Source organism: Arvicanthis niloticus, chromosome 15 (assembly GCF_011762505.2).
Source record: "Arvicanthis niloticus isolate mArvNil1 chromosome 15, mArvNil1.pat.X, whole genome shotgun sequence".
In the NCBI taxonomy this organism is placed as follows: domain Eukaryota; kingdom Metazoa; phylum Chordata; class Mammalia; order Rodentia; family Muridae; genus Arvicanthis; species Arvicanthis niloticus.
The window spans coordinates 22313215-22335295 of NC_047672.1; the positions used below are offsets into that span (position 1 = coordinate 22313215).

The 22081-nt window shown below is 37.1% G+C and overlaps 1 pseudogene and 1 gene segment (V, D, J or C); both read right to left on the reverse strand.

Moving 5' to 3' along the window:
- Window positions 1-22081, reverse strand: part of LOC117721013 (T-cell receptor beta-1 chain C region-like) — a 381561-nt gene that overhangs the window by 95629 nt on the left and 263851 nt on the right.
- LOC117721019 (trypsin-4-like) lies at window positions 10444-11837 on the reverse strand (annotated as a pseudogene). Its single transcript, XR_013104054.1, has 3 exons — window positions 11269-11837; window positions 10887-11023; window positions 10444-10620 (listed from the first exon to the last, which is right to left on the reverse strand). The product of XR_013104054.1 is annotated as a trypsin-4-like (transcript).

Below are 22081 nucleotides of genomic sequence, written 5' to 3' on the forward strand. Positions count from 1 at the left end.
GGAGTTGAGATCACGCTTGTGTCTCATGAAAAGTAGTGATGGTGTTGGAGCTGTCCACTAACATGGGTTGAGCTTAGATGAAATTGTAGCAATTCACATTTGGAATCAACAAAATAGAAAAAATTAACAAGAAAGACAAATGTAAAGGACCAATGAAACAAAGACATGGTTCTTAGACAAATTAATTAACAGATGGGTCCTGATGAACAAAATAAACAAATGTGAGATGAAAGACAACACGACAAAAGTAAAAAAAAAAAAAAAATCAAGGGAATCAAATGGATTTGTCAGATATCTACAGAACATTTCATCCTCAAAAGAATATACAATTTTCTCATCGCCTAATGCTACTTTCTCCGAAATTTTGACCTTATAATTGCAAAAACACAAACCACAAAAAGATACAAGAATATTGAAATAATCTGATCCATTGTATCAGATCACCAGGGACTAAGGCTGGTCATCAATAACAACAAAAGCAACAGAAAGCCCACATACTCATGAAAACTGAACAACTCTCTACTAAATGATAACTTTATCAGAGAAGAAATAAAGAATGAAATTGAAGACTTCCTAGAACTTAATGAAAATGAGGGCATAGCATACCCAAAATTATGGGTCATAAAGAAAGCAGTGATAAGAGGAAAATTTAAAGCAATAAGTGCCTTTATAAAGAAATTGGAGATATCCTACACTAGAAAATTAACAGCACACCTGAAAGCTCTAGAACAAAAAGAAGCAAACACACCAAAGAGGAGTAGATGGTAAGAAATAATCAAACTCTGGGATGAAATCAACCAATTAGAAAGAAAAAGAACTGTAAATACAAAGAATCAACAAAACCAGGAGCTGATTCTTTGAGAAAATCAACAAGATAGATAAACACTTAGATAGATAAACACCAACTAAAGGGTACAGAGGTGGTATGGAAATTAACAAAATCAGAAATAACAAGGGAGACTTAACAACAAAATCTGAGAAAATTGGAAAAAACAGATCTTATTACATAACCCTATATTTATCACAAACTGAAAAATCTAGATGAAACATGATTTTCTAGACAGATATCATATACCAAGGTTAATCAAGATCAGGTAAAGTATCTAAATGGTCCCATAATCCCTAAGGAAATAGAAGCAGCCAATAGAATTCTCTCAACCAAGAAAAACCCAGGACCAGACTGTTTGAGTGAAGAATTCTACCAGATCTTCAAAGAAGATCTAATACCAATACTCCTCAAACTCTTCCACAATATAGAAACAGAAGAAACACTACCCAATTCCTTCTAGGAAATCACAGTTACTCTAATATATAAACCACACAAAGACCCAACAAAGAAAGATAATGTCAGACCAATTTCAGGTAGGTATATGGATGTAAAAATACTGAATAAAATTCTAGCAAACTGAATCCAAGAAAACATCAAAATGGTCATTTACCATAATCAAGTAGGCTTCACCTTTGTTATGGTTGGATGGTTTAATATATGAAAATCCATCAATATATTTCACTATATAAACAAACTCAAAGAAAAAATATCACATGATCATCTCATTAGATACAGAAAAGGCCTTTGACAAAATATAATACCTCTGTATGTTAAAAGTCTTAGAGAGAGCAGGAATTCAAGACCCCTACATAAGCAAATCAAAAGCAATATATTGCAAACCAATAGCCAATGTCAAATTAAATGGAGATAATCTTGAAGAAATCCCAGTAAAATCAAGGACAAGACAAGGCAGCACACTTTATTTATTCAACATAGTACTCAAAATTATAGCTAGAGAAATTAGAAAACATAAGAAGGGCAAAATGATAAAAGTTGGAAATTAAGAAGTGAGGGTATTGCTGTTTGCAGAAAATATGATAGTATACATATGTTGCTGACAAAATTCTATCAGAGAACTTCTACAGCTGACAATCAACAAAGTGGCTGGCTATAAATTTAACTCAAACAAATCATTACCCTTCCTTTATACAAAGGATAAACTGGATAAGAAAGAAAGTAGGAGAACACCACCCTTCACAAAAGTCACAAATAATATAAAATATCTTTGTGTGACTCTAATCAAGCAAGTTAAAGATATGTATGAAAAGAACTTCATATTTTTTGGAAAAACAAATCAAAGAAAACCTTAGAAGATGGAGGTATCTCCCATGCTCACAGATTGATAAGTTTAACATAATAAAAATGGCTATCTTACCAAAAGCAATCTATAGATTCAATGCAATTCCCACCAAAATTCCAACTCAATTCTTCACAGAGATAGAGCAATTCTCAACTTCATATGGAATAACAAAAATTCAGGATAGCGAAAAAATTCTCAACAATAATAGAACATCAGGAGGAATCCCAATCCCTGACTTCAGTCTCTACTTCAGAGCAATAGTGATAAAAACCACTTGGTATTGATATAGAGACAGAGAGGTCAATTGAATGAAATTGAACCCAGAAAGAACTTGAACCACAATTACACAGAATGGATTATTGCATTTTATAATCAAAAAAGTACATTTTATTAGAAAACATGAAAATATAATATGAAAGAAATAGTAGGTAGAGGAGAAATAATGAGAGAGGAGTTGAGATTAAATGAGGACATGTACTAGGCTTCAAAAATGATAGTACAGAATAGTAACACACACAAGAGAAGAGGAATGGATGACTAAGAGAAGTTCTGAGAAACTTTAAGTGTACTTTAAATATTAAAAAAACCCCACATTGGTTGTTTACAGATTTAAACTGTCCCTTCTATACATGGACGGTCACATTTACCCATTGTAGCAAGAATTAGTGCATTATTGGGGAAATGGAAAATTACACCTTCATGTTCTTCCAGGAAGACAAATGTCAGAAGAAAAATGGATGTGTAATTTGTCCCATTGGGACTTCTGGTTTGATTGTCAGCATAAATTTAGCTGCCACCTGCACCCAGTCCCACATGCTCCAATAATTTCCATATCCTCCTATGGCCTTGGGGCAGCATGCCAGTTTCAGCTAATTTCTCTGGCAAATAGGAATCTATCTAAATCTATCCTGTCTGATTTTTACACTATTCTTTCATGACTGTGAATAAAATGAAAGTATGTGAACAGTCTGAAAAACCTGACGGACATGGTAATATGACCAACCTACTGAGGAACAAATAAATGAGAAACACCATGGAGAGATGTCAACTCTGAGGGGCTGTTCAGAGGTGTTAAGCTCACATAGTCATGCCAGTAATATGAACACAAAGTGTCCTATGAGGCCCATGCTAGCATTTCTCTTTTTGCAGTTTCTTCTGATTTTCAGTTTCTCCAGCTTCCAATCAGTGTGTGTCCCCAAACCCAATTGCCACAATTTTATCTAAAATATGTGAATGCCCATGTTAATGGGCAGCTCCAGAACCATAACAATTTTTCTAGGAACTCAAAGATGATCTCATCTCCAATGTACTTTTTTCTATACCTGGGTTCAGTGGATATAAAATCATTGGATAGAAATGATTCTCCAATTTAGTGTTATAAATAGGCACAAGCTGACCCATAGTCAGGCACTGCCCTTCTATGGATGGTATATGCCATACTAAAATGGAACCTGAATCTTAGGGATGATTTAATTGAAAAAAACAACAACAACAGGATTTCATACAAGAAGACCCACTACTGACTAACCACAGCATTATAATCTTACAATTAGCATTATACTCAAATATTAGAAATAACCATAATTCTCCCATTACTACATGTGCCTAATTTTGGCTCAGAAGTTGATCATTGCTCAAACCCTATCCTTCAAATGTAGTATTGACTTTTAGAGCTGCAGATTATTTGACCTAATTGATAGAATACAGTGTAGTTAACCCAACCACAAAAGAACACACATTGTATGCACTCACTGATAACTGAATATTAGCCCAAAATCTCGCAATACCCAAGAAACAACTCACAGACCACATAAACATCATAAAGAAGGAAGAGCAAAGTGTGGGTGCTTCGTTTCCTCTTAGAAGAAGTAACAAAATATTCATGGGAGCAAATATAGGCACAGTGTGGGACAGAAACTGAAAGAGGGGCTGTCCAGAGACTGCTCCACCTGAGTATCCATCTTATGTGCAGTCACCAAAGGCAGACACTGATGTGGATGCCAGGAAGTGCATGCTGACAGGAGCCTGATATAGCTGTCTTTTCAGAGGTCTGCCAGAGCCTGACATATATAGAGATGGATGCTTACAGCTAACCATTGAACTGAACATTGGGTTCCCAATGGAGAAGTTAGAGAGAAGACTGAAGGAGCTGAAGGGGTTTGTAGCCCCATGGGGATAGCAACAACATCAACCAACCAGAGCTCCCCAGTGTCTAAACCACCAGCCTGGGAGCACATAGGGAGGGCCCCATGGCTCCAGCTGTATATGTAGGGGAGAATGGCCTTGTCAGGCATAGATGGTAGAGGATGTCTTTGGTCCCATGAAGGCTGGGTGCCCTAGTGTGGAAGAATTTGAGGGTGGGGTGGTGGGAGTGGGTCAGTGTATGGGGGCACATCCTCATGGAAGCAGAAGGAGGGGGATGGGATAAGGGGTTTCTGGGTGGGGGCATGGGGAAAGGGGATAACATCTGAAATGTAAATAAAATATCCAATAAATGGCTCACAACCATCTGTAATGGGATCTGATGCCTTCTTCTGGTGTGTCTGAAGGCAGATACAGTGTACTCATATATACAAGATAAACAATTAGTTTAAAATATATCCAATAAAATTAATTAAAAAAACAAAAACAAAAAAAACAAAATCACACTGAGCATCATTGATACATACTCCTTATTATTATCATGGTATAAGCAGCATTGTTTGTATACTCTCAATGTTCCTGACTAGCCATCATATGACATGAGCCCGAGAATCAAATGTCCTGAAATGGATGCAGAACTTGACCTTTGTATTCATGTAACTCTCTCCTACACAACAAAGCAACATATTTTCTATTTAAATTTTACACCTTCTCTGCCACCCATGTATGAATCCCAAGAGCCTGGTTAGAAAGCACACAATTGAAAAGCCCACACATTTTAGAAACTCTATTCCTCCTTTCTTAGCATCATTGATGTTTCAGTGTTGGTCCATAGAGTTCCCCAATTGTCTACATTTTATACAGTAGAGTGGCTAAAATCAAAGGAAAAAATTGAGGAATGACTGACAGACTCTTTGTTGATGTTGTTCAAAGAGCCCCACTATCTACCAGAGTCGTGCTTTCTTCACAGTTACTGAATATTTTGTTTTCAAAATTACTAAAAGCAATTTACACTCTAAGATTCCCATAGGGTATTTGTTCTCTAACACTCATAAATTTATTCTATTAAAACAGTAGACTTGTAGACAAAGGCTAGACTACCACTGTTTCTCTCATTCTAGCATCCTTTGAAGAATAAGCTATTTCCTTCCATCTTCTCAAAGAATAAACATTTCCTTGACACTTGAACTTCAGAAAGAGGTGATGGAAGAATCTAGGACAAGGAAAATACATGTGTGTTTGCTCTGGAAGTATCAATGATACCCCACCATGAGAGACAGAGTTCTCCCTCCTCAAAGATATTAAAGGTCTGTTCTCCTTCAGTGGTCATTACCTTCTTCCACCATGAATGCACTCCTGATCCTGTCCCTTGTGAGAGATGCTGGTGAGTTTCATGCCTTCTGTGGTGTAGTTTTTCTAATTAATTAGAAAACATGGGCTCCTCCTTCACAATTGTCTCTGCTCCCTTAAATCTGGTGTTCATAGTTTTATCCAGCATCCTATTTCTGCTTTTTTAATCTCACAAACTTTGTTACACCAATCCCTGTCAATGCAGACTAGGTGAAGGTTCTATGTAGGCACCATATTCAGTGAGTTCTTTGAGTGTTTCCTTCAGCAATAGGACCTTGTTGCCTGTATTCAGAGAGCAACCGATTATGTTGGCATTTGTGTGAATTGTCTGGGGGAATTTTCATGAATACCTTTGGCCAACAACTCCACTGAATATAATCTAGTCCTGGTCTTGGAAACTTCATTTGGTGATATGAGACAGCCACTGGGACTCTGTTTCTCTCATTATTTGGAGACCTCATTAGGATCGCCACTCACTGACAATTTTCATTCTCTCTAAATTGAGCACCCTACATTTGATCACCCCACTGTCCCACCTCTGTCCCCATCACCCCTTCCACCCAACTCCCTCCCTCCATATACCTCCAATATATATTTTGTTTTACCTTCTGAAGCATAGTTTATAACTAATATACACTTATAATTGAGCACATACTATGCTTGTCTGTAGGTTTATATTTTTCAAAAGCTACTTTATTTAGGTTTCTTAAATTCTTTAACCTCCTTTCTAGTCCACTGACAAAAGGTAGGGGAGAAAGAAGGTTAATAGGAAAAAGGATGATGTGAACCTATTCAGAATGTCTTTGAGGAGATTCTACTCTTCCTTGTCATGATACCAGCACTTGAGTTAAATAGCAAATTTGCAATATGCATCAGTAGTAGTAATATCATCCGGGAGTATCATCAAGGGTACACAGTATAGGCACAAATAAGGAGTAGTGGCCAGAATGAGCCAGAAGATAACAAGAAATCTTTTAGATTTCTCTCTGTGAACTGAAGACCAGTGAAGACCAGTGAAGACCAGCGAAGAAGCAAGGTGTTGAATGGTATAGCAATGCAAGAATGTCCTCTCAATGTTGTGGGGTTCTCTTTATATTCTTACTAAACATCAATGTTCTCTCAAGCATCTGCTTTCAATAAAACACCATATGATCTCTCATGAGACAGCTTCCAAATAATCATCAAACTACACAACTGAATTGTTAACGAAACCAAAAATTTCCACTTCAATTTTTCTTTAGGGTCTGGATTACCTCACTCAGTATGGCATTTTCTACTTCCATGCATTCATCTGCAAAATTCATAATGTCTTTGTTTTTACTAACCAGATAGTATTCTACTGTGTAAATGAACCACATTTTAAAAAAATACATTCTTCAGTTGAAAGACATCTAGATTTTTTAACTTTCTTGGCTATTATGAATAAAGCTGCTATGAACATAATTGATCAAGTATCCTTGTGGTATGGTGGAACATCTTTTGAGTATACACCAAGGAGGGAATTACCTCAATCTTGAGGTAGAATAATACTGAATTTTCTAAGAAATCACCAAAGTGATTTCCAGAGTTGTTTGCACTCACACCTGCAAAGAAGGTGTGTTCCCCTTGCTCCACATCCTTGGTAGCATGTGCTGTCCCTTGAGTTTTAGATCTTAGCCATTCTGTTGGGTATAAGGTAGAATTTAAGAGTCATTTTGATTTGCAATTCTCTAATGACCAAGGACTTTAAAACAGTTCTGTAAATGCTTCTCCATCATTTGACATTCCTTTGAAAAGAATTATTTGTTTAGCCCTGTATCTAATTTTTAATTGGATTATTTGATTTCACAGTGTCTAAATTCTTGAGTTAGTTACATATTTTGGATATGTCAGGTGCAAGGTTGATGAACATCTTTTCCCAATCTGTAGACTGTCATTTTGTCCTATTGACAATGTCCTTTGATGTACAGAATCTTTTCAATTTCATGAGGTTCCATTTATTAATTGCTGACTTTAGATCCTGAGCCATTAGTATTCTATTTAGTAAGCTGTTTCCTGTACAAGTGAATTTAACACTAATCTCACTTTCTGTCCTATTAGATTTAGTGTATCTGGATTTATGTTGAAATTTTTGATCCATTTGAGCTTGAGTTTTGTGAAGAATGATAAATTTGGATGTATTTGCATTCTTCTACATGCAAACATCCAGTTAGACCAGCACCATTTTTTGAAGATGTACTCAATTTTCCATTGTATAGTTTTGGCTTCTTTATTAAAAAATCAAGTGTTTGGGTTTATTTCTGTATCTCTGATTCAATTCCATTGACTACCCTCGCCATGCAGAATTTATTACTATTGCCCTGTATTACAACTTGAAGTCAGGGATAGTGATACCTTCAGAATTTCTTTTAGTATTCAAGACTGTCTTTAGCTATTCTGAGTTTGTTTTTCCATATGAAGATAAAAATTGTTCTTTCAATTTATATAAAGAATTGTGTTGGAATTTTGCAGAAAATTTCATTGAATCTGTAGATTGCTTTTGGTAATATGGCTATTTTCACTATACTAAACCTCAGGACCCATTAGCATCTTCTGATATCTTCCTTAATCTTTTTTCTTCTTCAGAGAACTGAAGTTCTTGTCATACAGGTCTTTAATTTGCTTGATTATACTTACACATATCTTTTATATTATTTGTGCCTATGATAAAGGGTATTGTTTTCCTAACTTTTTTCTCAGACCATTTATCATGTGTATAAAGGAGGGCTACTGATTTCATCAAGTTAATTTTGTGTCCAGCAACTCTGCCAAAGGTATTTATCAGCGGTAGAAGTTCTCTGGTAGAAATTTAGGGATCACTTATGAGTATCTTATCATCTGTGAACAGTGATACTTTGACTTTTTCCTTTCTAAATTATATTCCTTGTGTCTGCTTTAGTTGTATTATTGCTCCAGCTAGAACTTCAAATACTATATTGAAGAGACACAGAGAGAGTAGACAACATTGTCTTGTCCCTGATTTTAGTGGAATTACTTTATATTCATTTTCATTTAGTTTAATGTTGTCTATTGGCTTGATGAATATTGCTTTCATTATGTTTAGATATATACCTTGTATCTATGGTCCCTCCAATACTTTTAACATGAAGGGGTTTTGGATTTTGTCAAAGGCTTTCACAGCCGCTAATAAAATGATAATGTGTTTTTTCTTTCTGTTTATACATATGGTGGATTATATTGATTGAATTTAATATATTGAACCACCCATGCATTGCTAAGATGAAGCTAACTTCATCGTGGTGGGTGATGTTTTTGATGTGTTTTTGGATTTGGTTTGCAAGTATTTTATTGAGGGCTTTTGTGTCAATATTCATGAGGGAGATTGATCTGAAATTGTTTTTCTTTGTTGATTCTTTGTGTTGTTTAAGTGGCAGAGTGATCATGGTTTCACAGAATGATTTCAGAAGTGTTTGTTCCATTTTTATTTCATGGAATAGAATTCTACACTAAAACCATATGGCCCTGGGCTGCTTTTGTTGTTGTTGTTGGGAGACTTTTAATGACTGCTTCTATTTCCTTAGGGATTATAGGAGTATTTAGATAGTTTACCTGATCAGGGATACAGGATTAGCATACATTCCCTCTTGTTGAGGGAGGTTATATAATTCAATTAGAGACTGACAGGATACAGATAACTAGTCATCATAGCTAGAAAATGGCAACAATCTAAATGCCTTTCAAACAAATAAATAAATAAGAAATAAATATAAAAATAAGAAATGAAAAAAACCTAGGAAGGTAAAAGGAGACCAATGATAGAGTAGGGAAGGAGGTGGTAAATAATAGCACAAGAGTAATGTTATAAATACAGAACAAGAGACAGTAGTGTAAGATAACAATAAGGATTCCTGAAAAGTGTATGGAAAAATATATGTGTATGTGTATAATGTAAATATTTATAAAATTAGATATAATGCTACATATATTACTATAATAATATTAGTATAATATATGGTAATATTACATTAATACTGTATATTATATATTATATAATTATATATAATAAATTTATAGTTTATATATATATTATCCAATAAATGAAAGTTTTTATCTGTATTAGGAACACCACCCACAAGAGCCAAAGACCATCTAACAAAATGACAATCACCTTGCCTTTGAAAAGCCCTGTATTGAGAAGTTCTCAGGGTTGTCAAAGAGACTCCTGAAACATTATGGGCTATTGCTTATTGCATTTGGTTGTCCCACAGAAATGGAAAGTAAGGACCTTTTGTCAGAGACATCACACATTTAAGACAGAGGACTCCAAGGCCTCTGAGCTGACCTGACTTGAATGGCTTCTTTTTGAAAATTAGTTTTCATGATACCAGAAGGTGCTATGCAACCCTCCAAAGGAGGATGGCAACAAACAATCTCACCAAGCCATGATGTCTATGAATCATGCAACGATTAGAAGAAACTTTCATTCAGAAATTTCCAATTTGAAATGTTATTTATTCATACACAACATATTCTTGAAAGTGTTCAGTTAAAAATCACATGTAAACATAAAAGACTATTAAGAACATTTTGAGCATAAACTTTCTAATATATATATATATATATATATATATATATATATATATATATATATAATTTCTAATTGCTTTTAACATTTCAGTTACTGTTGAAATACTGCTCCATGCAACATATATGGGGATGTAGGATGCTCACCACATTTCAATGTTAAAGAAAAATGACTTTAAATAAGATGTATTTCCCACAGAATAAAAGTAAGAGACCAGACAGAGACACAGGAAGTAAGGAAAAATTTACTTTATTGGCATTATGACTTCAAAAGGATTAAGGATGCTTAGTTTGCAGCAATGGTATTCTGAATCCAGTCCACATAGTTGCAGACTTTGGTGTACACACCAGGGTTGTCCTTCAGGGCACAGCCATAGCCCCAGGAGACAATGCCCTGGAGTTGTCCATTGCAGACCACAGGGCCACCAGAGTCACCCTGGGAAGGAGAAATGAAATATTGAAGGAAGAGGCATAAGAAAAAAGGGCCACATTACTCTGACCTGAAGATGTCATTCTAGCCATGCTTTGCCTCCCTCAATTAGCCCATCTCTATTCTTGCTGACATGTTGAAATAATCTCCACAAGAGCCCTCCTCACTTTTCCATGGAACCACTACAGGTAACTTTCTGCCTCATACACTAGGGCATTCTAACCTCTCTTCTAGGGAAAACACAGTAGTTTTGTGAGAATGAAGCTGATCACCTGGCAGGAATCTTTGCCTCCCTCCAGGAAGCCAACACAGATCATGTTATTGGTGATCTTTCTAGGATAGGCGGCTTCACAGTCAGCCTGAGGCAGCACTGGGGCATCGAGGCACTGGAGCAGATCTGGGTTGTTCACTTTGAGGAAAGGATAAGAAAATAACATGATTCAGACCAGGAGAGTCATCAGCATTCCAGTGGAGACAAAGCTATGGACCCTGGAACCTGCTTTTATCTCTTTTGGTACAAACTACATTTTTTTTTCATAGTTGGTATTTTAAACATTTGCAATGTAAAAACCAGTAGGTTCAATACCAGATAAATGCCTAGTTTTGAAAAGCATGAGGAGGAAAGGAAGGTAGTAGGTGAAAGGTCATACTTACCACCAGAGCTCAAGGTGTTGCCCCAGCCAGAGATAAGGCACTGAGTGCCAGCAGGTGCACAGGAGCTGGGCAGAGCCACAGTGGCCACTCAGGTATTGAGGGTCACAGGGGAAGAGAGCTTGATCAGCATGATGTCATTGTTCAGGGTCCAGCTATTAAAGTTGGGATGCCTGATGATCTTGGCAGCATTGACAAACTGCTCATTGCCCTCCAGAACATTGATGTTGTGCTCTCCCAGTCTCACTTGGATGCGGCTGTTGGGAAGAGAAGCATATTAGAGTCTTCCTCTCCATTACCCCCAAATAGCTCAAAAGTAGTGAATTTTTTGCTGAATATATACAGAAGTAGGAGAATTATGATGTGCAACTACAATTGTGAGACCCAATTAATTTCTGCTTCAAAAGAAAGGGAATATGGTTGGCATGAAAGACTGCAGTTGGAAACTCACATCTATATCTCCCCCTTTTTGCATACAAATACTTCCTTGTTTCTTCATTTTTCCTGTCTCTTTGCAAAGTATAAACCATCTTCAATTCTCTCCTCTTAAAAAACTATTATTCTGATGGGTCTAGTCAGGTCTGGGTCTGGGATAAGATAGTCTTGATCCTTGTAGCTTTGCTACTTTGCAACTTGCTATGAATTTACTTTCTAGGTTCTTTTCCTAGACTTTCTCAACCACAAACTGGCTGTATCTGATGTGCATTTCCAGGTCTGACACTATCTGGTATAGAACCTTACTCTCAGTTCTATCTATATGGTGAAAGTAGTTGAAAGATAATGTTTTAATAAGTTTACAGATTGTTGACATTCACTAAAACTCTGAGTTTAGAACACAGTATTAGTCTTTGAAATAGTCTTTGTGTGACTTTGAATTTTGTTCTTTTTTTCTAAAGTCAACTTTCTTTGCTTTCAATATGTGTACCATTGATTTATTTTTCATTGTTTAAGAGTATATTTAGTATTATTCTTTATATTTTACATTGTAACTTTGCATTGTGTATTCTGTATATTTACTCTCCCCACACTCATGAAAATGTTTCTTTGGTAATCTTTCTCTTCTCACTATTCCCATTTACTTTACAACCTTAGGTCTTGCCTGATCTTATACTCTGCCCTCAGGAAGGCCAAGTTTGTATTCTATAAAGTCAGGGTTCACCACTTCCGACTTGTAGCAGTGAGCTGCAGACACCACCCACTGGTCATTGATGAGGGAACCTCCACAGAAGTGGTAGCCAGAGTTCAGGGGACAGAATTCTCTTGGCAGGTGTATCCTCCAACAATCTTGTCATCATCATCCACAGGGAAAGCAACTTCAATAAAGAAAAGAAGGCCAATGAGGAGAAAACTCATGAAGCTGCTGAAAGGTGAATCCCTCAGACCTCTGACTAGGAGTTGTTAATGAGTACAGTAATAGAAGGCAAGAAGATAACACCACCCCCTGTAGGCAAAAATAAATGTTTGTCCAACACAGAGAGAACTGTAGTGGAATACTCCAAAACTGAAAGTTAAAATCCTCATTTTGCTTGAGATTATTATCTTAAAATTCTGACACAGTAGAAAAATACTCTATAGGTGACTACATTTTAATAGGTTACAGAGCAAGCGATGCTCTCAGCTTGGAGGAATAGGATGCAGAGATGGTTGATTCACTACCTTCCTTGATCTCAAGATCATCATTCATTGATGTGTCTTACAGTGCTTAAAAAGTTTAAAGTAGTTTGAATTGTATCTTCAAAATATCCTGAGGATATAGAGATTAATGTACCCACAAACTTTATAGCTCATCTGTACATTAAGAACAAAGAGAGAGTAGGCTTTACATAGAACAGATGGATGTAATCTTATTCTGGAAGATGATTGATTTTTTAAGTTTAATTGTATGTTTATGTCTTTGACACATTGTGGTATTACAGAAATTTCCTTCCTAATAAAAAGTCACTGTTCCAGACTCCTAAGGTTAGAATTTTAAGATAAGAATTTCCAGTGTAATAAAGATTTCAACTTTCAACTTAGGAGTAGTCCTCTTATACAGATAACCTGGGCTGAGATATCTCCAATCTGTTAGACCCATGCAGAAGACCCGCTGGTTCATTTCCTGGAACTACCATATGCTTTCATTTCTGATCACATAGTAAATGAATGAGGAAGGGGTAATAAACTTTAGGCTTACAGAAAAACTTGAAAGATTAGAAGCAGAGCTACTGCTGGTGGAAGAAAGAGGATATTGGAGTTTCAATAGGGTGAAAAATGATCCTTAGTGGTAGGGATCACAGTTTCTAGAAAAAAGAACAGGGCCCAAGTTAAATCACAGAACTTACCAGCAGCTTCCACAAGGGCCAGTAACAGGAGTGCACTCATTGTGACAGAAAGTAATGAACACAGTGGGAAAGCTTGCCTTTATACCCCAATGCAGGGAGAAGGAGATACTAAGGGGAGGGACCTCTGCTTCTACACAAGCACACCTGTGGCTTTTCCCTTTCCAAAGTCTTAGATCACCTCTGCTCTGTTTGTTTATTCTGTAGGCAGGTTAGGTACATGTGACAAAGAAAATTTTCCTCTTGGTGCAGGGAAGGATAGCAGTTGATTCTTGAAAGGAAGCTTTCCAAAAAAACAGTGAAAACATAGACGGCCGATGTGTCATGGCCTTCTTAGACATACATAAAGAGGTTAGATAGTAAAGAATGACCTTCTTACCAGAAAAGGGAACAAGATTTTAAATGTAAATAAAATAATTAATAAAAAAATGGCCTAGTTTATTAGATATACCCTAACTTCATGGGAAACATTTCATTTATTTGTGGAAGACCTGGTACTGTTAGGTGGGAAATATCTACAAAACAGTCCCATATCCAAGGCTTAGGATGACTGTAGAAGTAGGAGTGGTACAACTCTAAAAGCTGAGAGAATAGAGAGTTTTCCTATGATTGTATACTTTAGTAATATCAGAAGATGCACCCATAAAGTCTCATAAACAAGATTGCCCAAATATGAACTGAACACATACTACACCAATGGCCATGCCATTGTAATAAGAAAAATACCTACAATGATTTAAGCCTACACAAAGTACAATAGGCAACTGAGGAAAACTGGAATTGGAATACATGGTCTTCCTAAAGGAAAAGAACACTAAGCACACCAATTGGTTGCCCAGTACCAAATTGTCAGGCTTAAAATCATACATACAAGTAATCGTATACAAACAGAGCAGATTATATTAAGAAATATGCATGCTGCTGACAGGAGCATGATATAGCTGTCTCCTTAGAGGTCTGCCAGAGCCTGAAACTTTTGAGCTGATCATGGAGTTCCCAATGGAGGAGTGAGAGAGAAAACTGAAGGAGCTAAAAGGGTTTGCAGCCCTACGAAGAGAGCAACAATACCAACCAACCAGAGCTCCCAGGGTCTAAACCACCAGCCTGGGAGTGCATAGGAAGGGGCCCATGGCTCCAGCTCTATATGTAGGGGAGGATGACAGTGTCAGGCATAGGTGGGTGAGGAAGTCCTTGGTCCAGTGAAGGCTGGACGCCCCAGTGTGGGGGAAATCGTGGGTGAGGAGGTAAGAGTGGGAGGGTAGGTGGAGACATATCCTCATAGACGCAGAAGGAGAAGGGATGGACTGGGGGTTCCTATGTGTGGGGGAAAGGGGATTACACCTGAAATGTAAATAAAATATCCAATAAAAATTTTAAAAAAGAAATATGCATGCATATTTATATATATTAACATATATACATCTCTGGATGCTGTTTCTTATTTATTTGTTCCTGGGCTCATTCATATGCTGAATGTCTTTCAGGTTGCCATGTCTGTCAGGTTTTGTCAGACTATTTACATAATTTCATTTTTCAGTATCATGTATGAGGTACTCAGAAAGGATTGATTTGGATGGATTCTTTTTAGCCAGAGAAATGATCTGAAACTGGCATTCTGCCTCAAAGCCATAAGGAGGCATAGAAATTATTGGAGGAACTGAGTCTCAGTGTAGGTGGCAGTTAAATGTTCTGCTGCCAATCAACCAAGAGGTCCCAGTGAGAAAAACTATATATGCAATTTCCTTCAGGCATTTGTCTTCTTGGAAGAACATGAAAGCAGAATTTTCAGGTTCCTTGCTAGTGTACTATTTCATACCAAGTGGTTTCTGTACAAGCAGTGTGAAGTGTATATTGCCCCTTGTATATTCCTATGGATTGGTGTTTCTCCAAAGTGTCTATAGAAGAAAGGGTGAAAATTCTAGAACCTATGTGGTTGTAATCATATTTAAATTACTCCCAAGTTCTAAAGGCAATGTTTATAACCCTAACTACTAACATAGAAAAATGTGGACAAATTTTACCCTGGTAACTCACCTGTTTACCTTAAACCTCTAAAACAAAAAGAAATAACACTTCAAATGTTATATGACACTAAATGGTAAATTTAGGTCTGGAATTAATAAGGTAGGAAAAAAAAAGAAAAAAAGAAAGGATCAATGAAAGAAAGACATGTTTTTTTGAGAAAGTCAGTAAGATTGACAAACTCTTGGCCAAAATAATGAGCAGATGAGTCCTGACGATCCACATTAACAAAAGAGAAAGCAACTAAATCTAGGGAATCATAGGATACATGTTAAAAACCAATACTAGATCAAGTTAAAAAAAAATCTAAAGAATATAAATTACTTCCTTGGTATATGTCTCTTACCATCAGGATCAGATAAACAACTTAAGCAGAGCTAAAACCCCAGAGAAACAGATGGAGTAATTAAAAGTCTCCCAACCAAAATCAACTCAAGGTCGATGATTTTAGTGCAGAGTTTCAAACAAAAATTAATTACTGATACTCCTCAAATTATTACATAGTGACTATTTTATTCCCTCCTTCTAAATGAGGTTCAAGTATCCTTGCTTGTGCCTCCCTTCTTGTTTTTCTTTGGTTCTATGGGGTATATCATGGATATCTTATATTTTATGGCTAATATCCACTTATCAGTGGGAAGTAGGAAACTGTCTGGGAGAGGGAATGTGGAACAGGAATGTGGAGGAGATCAGGATCAAGTGTGGTAAGAGACAGAAGAGAAGGCCAGAAATCCAAGCGATTGAATGGAAAGCTGCAGCTGCTGGTGTGTGGCAGCGGGAGAGGATATTTCTAGGAAGTCCCAGAGGCCTGGAATGGGGGAGGTTCCCAGGAGTCAATGCAGGTGACCTTAGCCAAGATACATAATGTACGTAGGGTCATGGAACCTGAAGAGGCTACCTCCTATAATCAGGCAGGACCCCCAGTGGAGGGATAAGAACACCAACCCATCCACAAAACTTTTGATACAAAATTTGTCCTGTCTAAAAGAAAGGAAGAGATTGAAAGAATGACCAACCAGTAACCAGCCCAACTTGAGGATTATCCCATGGGCAAGCACCAATATTTGACACTATTAATAATACTCTGTTATGCTTACAGATAGGAGCCTAGCATAACTGTCCTCTTGGAAGCACTGCTTAACAGCTGACTCAGACAGATGCTGATACTCATGGTCAAACATTGGAAGAAGGTCATGTGTGGAGAAAAAAATCTCACGGGGGCAGAGGGGGGGGAGGGAGAGTCCGGTGGAGGGTCCCACATTCACACAGCCACCGCGGCCTGGAGGCAAAGGCTGAGAATCTGGTGGCGAGACCAGGTGACACTTGGAGTCCAGTTTTCCAAAGCTTTTATTGTTCATGACATGGTGAGTGGGTGTAGATGATGAAAAAGCCAGGGAAGCCTGACTTTTTATAGGGAGGGGGAAAAGGGGAGGGAATAACTTAATTAGCTACACCCCTGGTCTTTAGATAACTCATTAATATTTAAATCTCTGAAGGTGGAGACCTCTACCTGTGTCCTACGTGATTGATGGGCGCAGGTTAAATAGAGTTACCTCATCCAAGGCCCAACAGTCATGGACTCTTATGTAAGAGTTAGGGGAAAGATAGAAGCACCTGAAAAAGATAGGAATGCCATAGGACAAACAACAGAGTCAACTAACCTCGAACCCTGGCAACTTTCAGAGACCGAGCAGCCAAACAAAGACCGTGTAGGCTAAATTGAGACCCCAGGCATCTATGTAGCAGATATGCAGCTCAATCTCCATGTGAGTCCCCCAACTGGATCAGGGGATGTTCATAAAGCTGTAGACTGGAATCCGTTCCCCAACAGGGCTCCCTTGTCTGGCTTCATTGGGAGAAGATGTACCTAATCCTGCAAAAACTTGGTGCATGAGGGTAACCACACACTCAGAGGAGAAGGGAAGGGGGAATGCAGAAATAGATTCTGTGACACGGTGGACCAGGAGGAGGACAGCTTTGGGACAGAAAGAAAAAGGGGACAGGAAGAAAGAAAGAAAGAAAGAAAGAAAGAAAGAAAGAAAGAAAGAAAGAAAGAAAGAAAGAAAGAAAGAAAGAATTATACAAAATAGATACAGAGGGAACATTGCCCAGTTTGTGTTATAAAATTATAGTTATCTTGACCTGAATGGAAAATAACTCAAAGCATTTTCACTAAAAATAAGGAACAAGACAAGGTTGTTCCCTCTCTCCATATCTATTCAAATACACTTTTTGAAATTGTAGCTAGAGCAATAAGACAGAAGTCCATCAAGGGGATAAAAAGAGGAAAGAGATAAGTCAAACAATATTTATTTGCAGATGTTATTTTTATATATAAATGATACTATGTTTTCACCAGGAAATGTCAACAACTGATAAACACCTTCAAGAAAGTATGAAGACATATAATTAACACATAAAAATCAGTGAATCCCTTATGTAAAAATTACAAATGGACTGAGAGTGACGTCAGGGAAGCAGCATGTCTTCTAATTGCCTTAACTGTACACAATTTGGAGCAATTTTACAAGTAAATGAAACACTAGAATAATAAAGCCATAAAGGCTCTGTAGAAAGTATATGCAAAATATAAAAACATACTGAAAACAGATCTCCCATCTTCATGGTTCAGTGAGATTCACATACTAAACATGGCAATCATACCAAAAACAATCTACTGACTAAATGATGTTCTTTTTAAAATTCCAATGCAATTCTTCACAAACCCTGAAGGGACTTTTTTATCCTTCATAAGGAAACAGATACAACCTAAGTTAGATTAGAAAATGAAAGAATAATAAAAGACATGCTGTAGGTATCCACATAACCTATCTCAAATTGCTATAGAGATATAGTAATATACACAGTGTAGTGACAGAAAAACAGAGATGTGGAACAAAGTAATGGAACTGAAGACTCAGACATAAATCCTCACATATATGCACACCTGATTTTTGGAAGTGAAGCTAGAGATGTACACTGGAAAAATGACTTCATGTTTTACCTTCAACAAATGGTTTTCATCATACTGGATGTCTGCATGTAGAAGAATGGCAGTAGATCTACTCTGCCCAAAACACAACTCCAAATGGGTCTGTAGCCACATGTACTTTCTATGCCCACCCTTCTCTGAATAAAGACATGGAGACTTATAATATTGGTTTAAAGTAGCTTTTGGTTTAGGTTACTCCTTTTTCTTTTTTCCTTTCTCTTTCTTTCTTTCTCTCTCTTTCTTTCTTTTTCTTTTCTTTTTTTATTTTTACAACTTATATTAAGCCATTCATATTTTTCTATGTCAGACACATCTTGAACCTCTCAGTCTCTAATACTGGGGCTAGCTTCTTCCTCTCTGCCAGGATGGCCAATGTTCCAGTGACTGACTTTATATATATATTTTTTCTCTCTGTCCTTTACTGGCTTTGCTATAGACCACAAGATTTTTATTAAAACCAATAAAAAGCTGAGAGAGGAAGTATTTACAAATCACTGATTTTTAACAATACCCCAAATCAGGCCTGTAATTAGATCTCTGCTGGTTCATAAATCATCATTTGTTTAATCCAGAGACAATTTTACACAGTGCAGAAGACATTACTCCAACATTTCCTCCGGTTAGTCCAATAAAGTTTCTTTCTCTAATATCAATTAACTACATACAATAAGAAGAATTATGAAAACTATCAGGTAAGAATTATATCCACACTGTCCAGTCCATTTGTATTTGTCAACCCTGAAGAAAGTGTTTCATTCTCTATCCTATTTTGATGGTTTCCAAGTACTGTTCCTAAACCACTTTCTATCATAACTTGCATTTATCAACTTATAAATATCCTTTTAGACTGTAAAACATTTTCTGAACCTGAACACCTTAACCTTAATTGTGAGATTATAACTATCTAATCTTCAACCCTATCAGAGACGTGAGAAGGATAAATATTAGAGAAGAATAAATATTACCTGAATAAACAGGAAGTTAAGGATAAGCAGCTTCCAAAACTATAGAAATGTCAGAGAGGTTGATTGAAACCTGGAAAGTCACACAAGTTTTCATCGAAACACTGGAGTATCTGTCTTCAGCCTTTTGGACCAGTGTATTTGACAGATGTCTCTGTGAAGCAGAAATTATGAAAGACATGCCTACCTTGTCCCGGCAAAGTTCAACAGTTGATATCCTTTGTGCCCTGATTGTCCATTTCTTGGAGAGCATTCTGTCAGCAGTTGAAGCACGGACAGTGGTTTGCTTTTTTGTTTTTTCCAAGTGTCTAGCTTTGCTGTTTCTGAAGCATACATTGAAGTAATATGGAGGTGCCACCAGGAGCAGTTGTGTCTCCCTGTCATGAAAAGCCTCATATGAATAAGACATCTTTAAATCTGTAAATCTGTAAATTTACATTCTGTAATTCTCTGAAGTGTTTGAAGATCATCTGTGTATCTAGAATATATCTGAATAAGCAAATATTGCTTGTTTCTACTTATTCATTATCTGTTCCTCTTTGAAAATACCCACAGGAGGCTAAATAAAGCTTTTTCTGAAACAAACAAGACTAGTACCTTACATGAAAACAAATTTGATAGATTTATGGCTATCCTTTATTTCTTAATTATTCTAAACACGTTTCAATAGCATATTAAGGACTAGAGCGTCACATTACATTTTTATATTAGTTGCATAGGAACCATACCTCAGACAAGAGTTAAAATATATAGGCATTATGTTGTAGCAAAATATGACCTATAATTTGTAGTAATATACAATAATCTATAACAATGTAAAAATATTTGGCTTGTTGATATTCTTCAGTTTAAATATAGAGTCACTTATTTACTTTTTATCCTATCATTTCTGTATTTCGCATTTTTCTTTTCATCATTTCTCCCCTTATTTCCCCTAACACTGGATAGAAGAGAAAGAAAGATAGAGGAGAAAAACAGAGTATTTGGGTATTTTTTGCTTTTTTCCCTATGTGACCAAGACTATTAACTATTTGTGACCGACAACCCTTTATTTACTTATTTATTTTGGAGTTTATTAAGAAAAGATTTTAATATAGACTTAGAGTGACACAAACAAGTATCTGTTCATCTCAGATAGGCAGCAATGACAAATGATTCTACAGAATTACGTGAAGAACCCATGGATTGATTGGGCTTATAGGATCATGAGTGAGGGACTCTTTACAGCATTGTGGGTAACTTGGGACAGTTTCATCACTGATAAGTCCCATCTTATCATGAATAATAGCCACTCAGGAGCTGCATCCTACCTTAGGTAAACTGCAGTTAACCTTCCTCCTGTATGTTCTACTAGCCCCACCCTAGCCCAGCCTAAGCCCACTGATACTGAGATCGAGATTAGTGGTGGGTACATGAGGAGGTTTGAAAGAAAATGGCCTCCATAGGCTCATAGGGAGTGGTCTTATTAAGAGGTATGGACTTGTTGGAGACAGTGTGTCACAGGAGGCAAGCTTTGAGGTCTCAGATGCTCAAGCTGTGCCTAGTGGTTCTGTTTCTTCCTGCTGTCTGAAAATACAGATGTAGGACTCTCAGCTACCTCTCTAAAACTATGTCTGTCTGCATGCCACCATGCTTCCCACCATGATTATTATGGACTAAATCTCTAAATGGTAAGTCAGCCCCAATTCAATGCTTTCTTTCTAAGACTTGGTGTAGTTGTGGTGTCTCTTCACAGCAATAGAAACCCTAACTAAGGCAGTGGGAAAGGGTAAAGGACTAGTGACCTCCCGTTCCTCTCCTTCTAGGGTGTGTTAAGATCTTCATTGCCCTAGGTGTAGTTATCATTGTACTCTCTCTTGTCACTACGTTATCTCTGCTCCTCAATGGAGATAGGATGAAGATGCCACAGTACAACAGTGGTGTCCACCTCAGTGTGAGTACCATCTCAAGAGAGGGTCCCACTGAAGTGACTTGGTACCTCTTATAGTCTCCTTGTCAAAGGATTGAGAAGATTGAAAATGTTTTAGTATAAACATTTTTATCTACATTTTTATTTAGCAACTGGGAGTACACAGTGGTTTGTGAGGTTCATTGTACACTTGTTTGCTAATAAGAGAGAACTATTTTTTTCAAAGCAGGTCAAAAAAAGGTCGAAGAAATTCTCACTACATGTCACAAGAAATAGAGACATGTGCTTTGACTGTTACTTATGGTTCAGTCTTATTTGTGGGCCTTTTTCAAAGGATTATGATCCCTTGCCAGCACTTTGAAAGTTCTTTGAAGAGACTTAACCAGATCCTGGGGTTGAGCTCCTCCATCTCCCCTTGTTTTCCCTGACTTTCTATCATCACAAAGTACTGCCACAATGTTGCATATAGTCCAGGGCCTCTCTGAACTTCCTGTAGACAGTGGATGCCTGACCCAGAGAGCATTCCTGCCATGGACATACCTGGCTGGCTTTAATCCTGCAGTTTGCATTATGACCTAGGAAGGCTGTGGATACCATGGCCAGGGGTAGGAGG